The 11,102-nt window shown below is 41.3% G+C and overlaps 1 pseudogene; it reads left to right on the forward strand.

The window, feature by feature from the left end:
- Positions 1-400: 400 nt before the first annotated feature.
- On the forward strand, positions 401-1,040 carry LOC105465775 (SAP domain-containing ribonucleoprotein pseudogene; annotated as a pseudogene).
- The last annotated feature ends 10,062 nt before the right edge of the window (positions 1,041-11,102 follow it).

Below are 11,102 nucleotides of genomic sequence, written 5' to 3' on the forward strand. Positions count from 1 at the left end.
TGTATATACACCACCTTTTCTTTATCCAGTCACCTGTCGATGAACACTTAGGTTGCTTCCAAATATTGGCTATTGTGAATAGTGCCGCAATAAACAGGGGAGTGCAGAGATCTCTTCCAGATGCTGATTTCCTTTCTTTTGGATATATACCCAGTAATGGGACTGCTGGATTGTATGGTAGTTTTATTTTTAGGTTTTTGAGGGTAGAAGGTAATTGTTCAGGTTCTCCAAACAAGAGTGAAGTCTCAGACACAGCTCTCCCAGCCCACATCAATCTCTTGACTCACTATGTAAAAAAGAAAAGAAAACTGGAATTCCATGGGGTGGAATTTATTTCTGTGGTAGTTCTCTTGCTTTCCAGAGAGGCTATAGAATATAAGCTTGCAAGAGGGGTAGCAAGATGGCAACCCAGACGGTGGAGCTCCATAAGCTGAAGCTTGCTGGACTAAAGCAAGAATGTCTTGCTCGTGGTTTGGAGACCAAGGGAATAAAGCAAGATTTTGTCAATAGACTCCAGGAATATCTTGTGAAGAACATGCTGAAGAGGAGGCAAATGAAAAAGAGGGACTGGGAGATGAAACAGAGGAAGAAGAAACAAAGTCCATAGAGCTCTCTGTCAAAGAGGAAGAACCCCTTGAAAAAACTGTGGATGTGGCAGCAGAGAAAAAGTGGTAAAAATTATATCTGAAATACCACAGACTGAGAAAATGCAGAAGAGGGCCAAATGGTTCAACGTACTTGTGAGCTTGGAGAGTAAGAAAGCTGCTCGTACAGGCTTGGTGTGGGATTTCCTCAGTTCCCACAAAAGGTCTGTCCTGTCTGTCATCTGATAACCTACAGTTAACCTGGGAAAGCTGAAGGAAAGAGCTCAAAGATTTGGTTTGAATGTCTCTTCAATCTCCAGAAAGTCTGAAAATGATGAGAAACTGAAAAAGAGGAAGGAGTGATTTGGGATTGTCAGAAGTTCAGCTGGAACTGGAACCACAGAGGATATAAAGGCAAAGAAAAGGAAAGGAGCAGAGCGCTTTGGGATTGCCTGATGAAAAGTTATGGATACTTTCTGGTCTCCTGTGGTTTCCAGTTCTCTGATTCTTCTTGATCATATATATATATATAAATGCACAGTCCTGTGCCAACATTCTGCCTCACAACAAGGGAGCATGTATCCCAGGTACATCCGTGAACTGCAGCAGCAATTTGACTTATTGCTCTTTCAGCTTTAAAATTGTTGTGTTTTTGTTTTTTATTATTCTGCTTGTTAATAAAATAAAAAAGACAAGAAAAGAATATCGGCATGTGGGCTGTAGCGTCAGACTGCCTACGTTAGAATCCAAGCTTTGCCACTTATTAGCCCTCGGATCTTAGAAAGTTACTTATCTGGACCTCACTTTCTACCTCTGTAAAATAAAGAGAGGGGATAAAATTTATTTAAGAGTGTTACGAGTGAATTGCGTCCCCCCAAAATTCACATGCTGGAGCCGCAACCCTCAGTACCTTGGAATGTGACCACATTTGGAAATAGGGTTGTTGCAGATGTAATTAGTTAAGATGAGGTTATACTGGAGTAAGGTAGGGACCTAGTGCTATATGACTGGTGTCCTTATAAAAAGAACAGCACGTGAAGAGAAGAATGATACGTGCACAGAGGGACGACTATGCAGAAAGATGCAGGGAGGAGAGGGCTGTCTATAAGCCAAGGAGAGAGGCCTGGAACAGAACTTTCTCTTGCAGCTCTCAGAAGGAGCCAACCCTGCTGGCATCTTGATTTCAGACTTCCAGCCTCCAAAACTGTGAAATAATGAATTTCTGTTGTCTTAGCCACTGTTTGTGGTACTTTGTTATGGCAGCCCTAGCAAACTAATACAATGGTATCTTGGTGAGGAGTCAAAGAATTACTGCATATTGTCAAGAACAAAATTTCAACAGACTGAATTTATTTATTTATTTATTTTTGAAACAGAGTCTCACTCTGTTGCCCAGGATGGAGTGCAGTGGTACGATCTCAGCTCATTGCACACCCGCTGGGTTCAAGCAATTTCGTGCCTCACCCTCCCAAGTAGCTGGAATTACAGGCACATGCCACCATGCCCGGCTAATTTTTGTATTTTTAGTAGAGATGGGGTTTTTAGTAGAGACGAGGTTTCACCATGTTGACCAGGTTGGTCTTGAACTCCTGACCTCAAGTGATCTGCCTGCCTTGGCCTCCCAAAGTGCTGGGATTACAGGCATGAGCCACTGCACCTGGCCTCAAGAAATTGAATTTAAAGATCTAATTGACTTATATGAGTCGAGCAGTATACCATCTTCAAAATAGAAAGGCTCTCTGATGATCAGAGCAGAGGGGTAGACTTTCCAGGAGGAAAAGGTTGAAGAAAACAAAAATCAGGAATCAACGGTAGACTGGTCATTTCAGAGTTACTTTCCTGCCTGGGCGCGGTGGCTCACACTTGTAATCCCAGCACTTTGGGAGGCCGGGGTGGGCAGATCACCTGAGGTCAGGAGTTCGAGACCAGCCTGGCCAACATAGTGAAATCTTGTCTCTACTAAAAATACAAAAATTAGCAGTGGTGGTGGGCACCTGTAATCCTAGCTACTCAGGAGGCTGAGGCAGGAGAATTGCTTGAACCCAGGAGGTGGAGGTTGCAGTGAGCCGAAGTCGCACCACTGCACTCCAGCCTGGGCAAGAGCAAAACTTCATCTGAAAAAAAAAAAAAGGTTACTTTCCTTATAGAGTTAAAGTAGAGGGGACTTCTTTCATGCTGCTTCAGGTTGACTGGGGCCCTTTGGATTGATTGCTGCAAATCTCCTGTTTTTTTGTTTTTGTCTTTTTGAAAATTGGCCCATCTCTAAGTATAGTTTGATTACCTAGCAGGAGTGACTCCATTCTGTTTCGGTCTTGTCTGGTGGCACTTAGTACAGGAGCTTAGTCCAAAACGATAGCCTCCCAGACATTTTATCTAACAATATAAACCACTTAAAATAATTCCTGGAAGAAACAATGGCATTCGCAGCAACCTGGATGGAGTTGGAGTCCATTATTCTAAGTGTAGCAACTCAGGAATGGACAAGCAAATATCATCTGTTCTCACTTATAAGTGGAAGCTAAGCTATGAGGATGCAAAGGCGTAAGAATGATGCATTAAGAATGGACTTCGGGGACTCAAGGGGAAGGATGGGAGGTGGTGAGGGACAAAAGACTACACATTGGGTATGGTGTACACTGCTCTGGGACAGGTGCACCAAAATCTCAGACAGAAATCGCCACTAGAGGACTTATCCATGTAACCAAAAACCACCCGTTCCCCAAAAACGATTGAAATAAATTAAAATTTTACAAAAATACATGAAGAAAAAAATAAAATGCGTGAAAAATAATAAGACAAAATAAATAGTTCCTTGTACTACATAAGCAGTGTACAACTGAACTGTGTATACAATTTGTACACAATGAACCACTTGTAAGTGGAGGTAACAAAGCACTTATATTTGACCTTTCAGGTACGAATCCCACATTCAGGCCTAAAGAAGCTTCAAGATGTTTCCTGATACTCTAGTTTGTATATCTCCTTGGTCTAGATTTTCTCCTCTCTTTTATTGTTAATTTAGTTTAACTTAGTTTTTAAATAGAAAAGTGATTCATGTTCACTAAAGAAAATGGTAATTTTTCAGAAAGAATAGAAACAACCTCCTTTAATTGCTTACTACTCAGAGGCAACCACTTTTACCATATTTCCTGCCAATCTCTTTTAATACTTTTCTTATATAATTGGCTGCATTTTCTTCACACATACAATATTGTGTCTGTTTTTAGTTAACATGATGACTGTTTTCAATGCCATTCAAATACTTCATAAGCATAACTTTTCATACCCACATAATATTCCATATTACAGATATGTGACTTATTTTTAGCTTCTGTCAATTTTTGTTCACTTACTATGTATCTTTTCACTTCCAAAATGCCTTCTTTTATGCCTAAATATCTTGAAAATTGATTTTTCCCCCCACATTTCATCCTCCTTTTTTGCTCACTGAGGTCTTTCTGATTTTCTCCCTCTCTTTATCCTGCTTCTCCCAATCTCATCTTTATAAATTTACATTTATAACATGTTTTCCTAACGTGAGTTTTGCATTTAAAAAGTGTTTTCTCACATTCATCACCTTATTTGGTGTCCACAGTAACCCTCTGGAATAAGCAGGGGCAATAGAAACTAAAATTCAGAGAAGTGATTTTCCCAGAAGGCACTTAACCTAGATGACTCTTAATTCACTGTCTATACCAGACCACTCTATATGATGGTTCTTTTGGACACGTTTTTATTTCAATTTTTTATTTTTTGGACACATGTTCTTAAAAGCTACACAAGATTCATATAGGTTTAAGAAAATAGCTTTTCATTGTTCATGTTTATAACATAGTTGATGCATCTTGTATATAATAATACTTATAGGTTCTACCAAAAGTTTAAAACATAAGGAATAATGAAATAATGGGTACCATCAAGCTCTAGCCAGGATCTTACAGGGGCATAAAATGTATGGTCTTTCACATCTTCTCAGCAATTTCTCCAAATACTTCACTGCCTCAACATAGAATTCCCCACCATGCTTTTGAACTGACTCCACCTTTTTTTTTTTTTTTTGAGATGGAGTCTCGCTCTGTTGCCAGGCTGGAGTGCAGTGGTGCGATCTCGGCTCACTGCAAGCTCCGCCTCCCGGGTTCAAGCGATTCTCCTGCCTCAGCCTCCTGAGTAGCTGGGACTACAGGTGTGCACCACCACGCTTGGCTAATTTTTTTACTTTTAGTGAAGACGGGGTTTCACCATGTTGGCCAGAATAGTCTTGATCTTTTGACCTCATGATTCGCCCACCTCGGCTTCCCAAAGTGCTGGGATTACAGGTGTGAACCACTGTGCCCGGCTCACCCTTTTTAAAAGATAAACAAAATACTAATTTGCTAATGAGTATATTGAAGATTGTCTCCTGTGACCTCAGTCATATCAAATTCTCTCCCTGAAGGGGACTAATACTCCTCATAACCACCCCATTAGCCCTGTCTTCCCATGTTTAAAAATCAGCTTTGTTCAATTATGAGGTCAGGTTTCCCCTTTGTGCAGGTCTTCCTGAAACCAGCGGGCTTCCTGAGAAATGTGAAGAGAACCAGGTCGCCTGGGATTTCTTCCTTCCTCAGAAGGTCTCCCCAAGTCAACATCGTCTCTGAATTTTCTATTTCCCTTTGGCAAATAAAAGAAAAAGTAAGTAAAACATCTTAGTCTATGCATGACCAAAGGTTAAACCTTTTATTGCTTCATTTTGATTATATCAGCTTTTCAGGACAACGTTTTCAAGGCCACAGCTTATTTTAATAGCTGTAATAATACCAGTATTTTCTAATAATGCAAACACTTTTTTGGCAAGCACTGTTAGTGTTTGTTGTGGTTGTGCGCCAGGCATGGTTCTCAGCAGTTTTCACTAATTCATTTCATCTTCACAACAACCCTATAAGGTAAGTTTTATTATCGCCCTTTCTACAGATTGGCAAATGAGGCACACGTTGTTTGGCTTGCCCCTAAACTACATAGACAGCAAAAGACTGAGAGAGAATCTGGAGAAGACAGTCTTGCTCCAGTTCATGCTCTTATTCATGGCACTCTGCTGACCTCTCAGTCACCATGCTATTTACTTTACATACATTGTCTTATTTAATCTTCACACAGTGTAAGTTTTACTATTTATCTCTATTTTACAGGTGAGGAATGAAGCTCAGTAGAGGTTAGCAGTTTGGCCAGATTCCACTCTGGTAAGCTCAGTGAGACAGAACCACTTATCCTTTCTATTTCGTTTAGTAGATAAAACCATTGACCTAGTGATGAGGCAACTCAGAAAATGCTCAGAATACCAATCATAGGATCTTCCTAAAAATCAAGTGATGTGGTCAATAAACAAAGTCTAAATAAAGCTTCTCTCAAATGCGGAGCAAGATGGCCGAATAGGAACAGCTCCAGTCTCCAACTCCCAGCGCGAGCGACACAGAAGACCGGTGATTTCTGCATTTTCAACTGAGGTACTGGGTTCATCTCACTGGGGAGTGCCAGACGATCGGTGCTGGTCAGCTGCTGCAGCCCGACCAGCGAGAGCTGAAGCAGGGCGAGGCATTGCCTCACCTGGGAAGCGCAAGGGGGAAGGGAATCCCTTTTCCTAGCCAGGGGAACTGAGACACACAACACCTGGAAAATCGGGTAACTCCCACCCCAATACTGCGCTTTAAGCAAACAGGCACACCAGGAGATCATATCCCACGCCTGGCCGGGAGGGTCCCACACCCACGGAGCCTCCCTCATTGCTAGCACAGCAGACTGTGATCTACCGGCAAGGCAGCAGCGAGGCTGGGGGAGGGGCGCCCGCCATTGCCGAGGCTTAAGTAGGTAAACATAGCCGCTGGGAAGCTCGAACTGGGTGGAGCTCACAGCAGCTCAAGGAAACCTGCCTGTCTCTGTAGACTCCACCTCTGGGGACAGGGCACAACTATACAACAACAAAAGCAGCAGAAAACTCTGCAGACGCAAACGACTCTGTCTGACAGCTTTGAAGAGAGCAGTGGATCTCCCAACACAGAGGTTGAGATCTGAGAAGGGACAGACTCCCTGCTCAAGTGGGTCCCTGACCCCTGAGCAGCCTAACTGGGAGACATCCCCCACTAGGGGCAGTCTGATACCCCACACCTCACAGGGTGGAGTACACCCCTGAGAGGAAGCTTCCAAAGCAAGAATCAGACAGGTACACTCGCTGTTCAGAAATATTCTATCTTCTGCAGCCTCTGCTGCTGATACCCAGGCAAACAGGGTCTGGAGTGGACCTCAAGCAATCTCCAACAGACCTACAGCTGAGGGTCCTGACTGTTAGAAGGAAAACTATCAAACAGGAAGGACACCTACACCAAAACCCCATCAGTACATCACCATCATCAAAGACCAGAGGCAGATAAAACCACAAAGATGGGGAAAAAGCAGGGCAGAAAAGCTGGAAATTCAAAAAATAAGAGCGCATCTCCCCCGGCAAAGGAGCGCAGCTCATCGCCAGCAACGGATCAAAGCTGGACGGAGAATGACTTTGACGAGATGAGAGAAGAAGGCTTCAGTCCATCAAATTTCTCAGAGCTAAAGGAGGAATTACGTACCCAGCGCAAAGAAACTAAAAATCTTGAAAAAAAAGTGGAAGAATTGATGGCTAGAGTAATTAATGCAGAGAAGGTCCTAAACGAAATGAAAGAGATGAAAACCATGACACGAGAAATACGTGACAAATGCACAAGCTTCAGTAACCGACTCGATCAACTGGAAGAAAGAGTATCAGCGATTGAGGATCAAATGAATGAAATGAAGCGAGAAGAGAAACCAAAAGAAAAAAGAAGAAAAAGAAATGAACAAAGCCTGCAAGAAGTATGGGATTATGTAAAAAGACCAAATCTACGTCTGATTGGGGTGCCTGAAAGTGAGGGGGAAAATGGAACCAAGTTGGAAAACACTCTTCAGGATATCATCCAGGAGAACTTCCCCAACCTAGTAGGGCAGGCCAACATTCAAATCCAGGAAATACAGAGAACGCCACAAAGATACTCCTCGAGAAGAGCAACTCCAAGACACATAATTGCCAGATTCACCAAAGTTGAAATGAAGGAAAAAATCTTAAGGGCAGCCAGAGAGAAAGGTCGGGTTACCCACAAAGGGAAGCCCATCAGACTAACAGCAGATCTCTCGGCAGAAACTCTCCAAGCCAGAAGAAAGTGGGGGCCAATATTCAACATTCTTAAAGAAAAGAATTTTAAACCCAGAATTTCATATCCAGCCAAACTAAGTTTCATAAGTGAAGGAGAAATAAAATCCTTTACAGATAAGCAAATGCTTAGAGATTTTGTCACCACTAGGCCTGCCTTACAAGAGACCCTGAAGGAAGCACTAAACATGGAAAGGAACAACCGGTACCAGCCATTGCAAAAACATGCCAAAATGTAAAGACCATCGAGGCTAGGAAGAAACTGCATCAACTAACGAGCAAAATAACCAGTTAATATCATAATGGCAGGATCAAGTTCACACATAACAATCTTAACGTTAAATGTAAATGGACTAAATGCTCCAATTAAAAGACACAGACTGGCAAACTGGATAAAGAGTCAAGACCCATCAGTCTGCTGTATTCAGGAGACCCATCTCACACGCAGAGACATACATAGGCTCAAAATAAAGGGATGGAGGAAGATTTACCAAGCAAATGGAGAACAAAAAAAAGCGGGGGTTGCAATACTAGTCTCTGATAAAACAGACTTTAAACCATCAAAGATCAAAAGAGACAAAGAAGGCCATTACATAATGGTAAAGGGATCAATTCAACAGGAAGAGCTAACTATCCTAAATATATATGCACCCAATATAGGAGCACCCAGATTCATAAAGCAAGTCCTTAGAGACTTACAAAGAGACTTAGACTCCCATACAATAATAATGGGAGACTTCAACACTCCACTGTCAACATTAGACAGATCAACGAGACAGAAAGTTAACAAGGATATCCAGGAATTGAACTCATCTCTGCAGCAAGCAGACCTAATAGACATCTACAGAACTCTCCACCCCAAATCAACAGAATATACATTCTTCTCAGCACCACATCGTACTTACTCCAAAATTGACCACGTAATTGGAAGTAAAGCACTCCTCAGCAAATGTACAAGAACAGAAATTATAACAAACTGTCTCTCAGACCACAGTGCAATCAAACTAGAACTCAGGACTAAGAAACTCAATCAAAACCGCTCAACTACATGGAAACTGAACAACCTGCTCCTGAATGACTACTGGGTACATAACGAAATGAAGGCAGAAATAAAGATGTTCTTTGAAACCAATGAGAACAAAGATACAACATACCAGAATCTCTGGGACACATTTAAAGCAGTGTGTAGAGGGAAATTTATAGCACTAAATGCCCACAAGAGAAAGCAGGAAAGATCTAAAATTGACACTCTAACATCACAATTAAAAGAGTTAGAGAAGCAAGAGCAAACACATTCGAAAGCTAGCAGAAGGCAAGAAATAACTAAGATCAGAGCAGAACTGAAGGAGATAGAGACACAAAAAACTCTCCAAAAAATCAATGAATCTAGGAGTTGGTTTTTTGAAAAGATCAACAAAATTGACAGACCACTAGCCAGACTAATAAAGAAGAAAAGAGAGAAGAATCAAATCTACGCAATTAAAAATGATAAAGGGGATATCACCACCGACCCCACAGAAATACAAACTACCATCAGAGAATACTATAAACACCTCTACGCAAATAAACTGGAAAATCTAGAAGAAATGGATAATTTCCTGGACACTTACACTCTTCCAAGACTAAACCAGGAAGAAGTTGAATCCCTGAATAGACCAATAGTAGGCTCTGAAATTGAGGCAATAATTAATAGCCTACCAACCAAAAAAAGTCCAGGACCAGATGGATTCACAGCTGAATTCTACCAGAGGTACAAGGAGGAGTTGGTACCATTCCTTCTGAAACTATTCCAATCAATAGAAAAAGAGGGAATCCTCCCTAACTCATTTTATGAGGCCAACATCATTCTGATACCAAAGCCTGGCAGAGACACAACAAAAAAAGAGAATTTTAGACCAATATCCCTGATGAACATCGATGCAAAAATCCTCAATAAAATACTGGCAAACCGGGTTCAGCAACACATCAAAAAGCTTATCCACCATGATCAAGTGGGCTTCATCCCTGGGATGCAAGGCTGGTTCAACATTCGCAAATCAATAAACATAATCCAGCATATAAACAGAACCAAAGACAAGAACCACATGATTATCTCAATAGATGCAGAAAAGGCTTTTGACAAAATTCAACAGCCCTTCATGCTAAAAACGCTCAATAAATTCGGTATTGATGGAACGTACCTCAAAATAATAAGAGCTATCTATGACAAACCCACAGCCAATATCATACTGAATGGGCAAAAACTGGAAAAATTCCCTTTGAAAACTGGCACAAGACAGGGATGCCCTCTCTCACCACTCCTATTCAACATAGTGTTGGAAGTTCTGGCTAGGGCAATTAGGCAAGAGAAAGAAATCAAGGGTATTCAGTTAGGAAAAGAAGAAGTCAAATTGTCCCTGTTTGCAGATGACATGATTGTATATTTAGAAAACCCCATTGTCTCAGCCCAAAATCTCCTTAAGCTGATAAGCAATTTCAGCAAAGTCTCAGGATACAAAATTAATGTGCAAAAATCACAAGCATTCTTATACACCAGTAACAGACAAACAGAGAGCCAAATCAGGAATGAACTTCCATTCACAATTGCTTCAAAGAGAATAAAATACCTAGGAATCCAACTTACAAGGGATGTAAAGGACCTCTTCAAGGAGAACTACAAACCACTGCTCAGTGAAATCAAAGAGGACACAAACAAATGGAAGAACATACCATGCTCATGGATAGGAAGAATCAATATCGTGAAAATGGCCATACTGCCCAAGGTTATTTATAGATTCAATGCCATCCCCATCAAGCTACCAACGAGTTTCTTCACAGAATTGGAAAAAACTGCTTTAAAGTTCATATGGAACCAAAAAAGAGCCCGCATCTCCAAGACAATCCTAAGTCAAAAGAACAAAGCTGGAGGCATCACGCTACCTGACTTCAAACTATACTACAAAGCTACAGTAACCAAAACAGCATGGTACTGGTACCAAAACAGAGATATAGACCAATGGAACAGAACAGAGTCCTCAGAAATAATACCACACATCTACAGCCATCTGATCTTTGACAAACCTGAGAGAAACAAGAAATGGGGAAAGGATTCCCTATTTAATAAATGGTGCTGGGAAAATTGGCTAGCCGTAAGTAGAAAGCTGAAACTGGATCCTTTCCTTACTCCTTATACGAAAATTAATTCAAGATGGATTAGAGACTTAAATGTTAGACCTAATACCATAAAAATCCTAGAGGAAAACCTAGGTAGTACCATTCAGGACATAGGCATGGGCAAAGACTTCATGTCTAAAACACCAAAAGCAACGGCAGCAAAAGCCAAAATTGAC

This window comes from Macaca nemestrina, chromosome 2, assembly GCF_043159975.1.
Source record: "Macaca nemestrina isolate mMacNem1 chromosome 2, mMacNem.hap1, whole genome shotgun sequence".
Classification (NCBI taxonomy): Eukaryota; Metazoa; Chordata; class Mammalia; order Primates; family Cercopithecidae; genus Macaca; species Macaca nemestrina.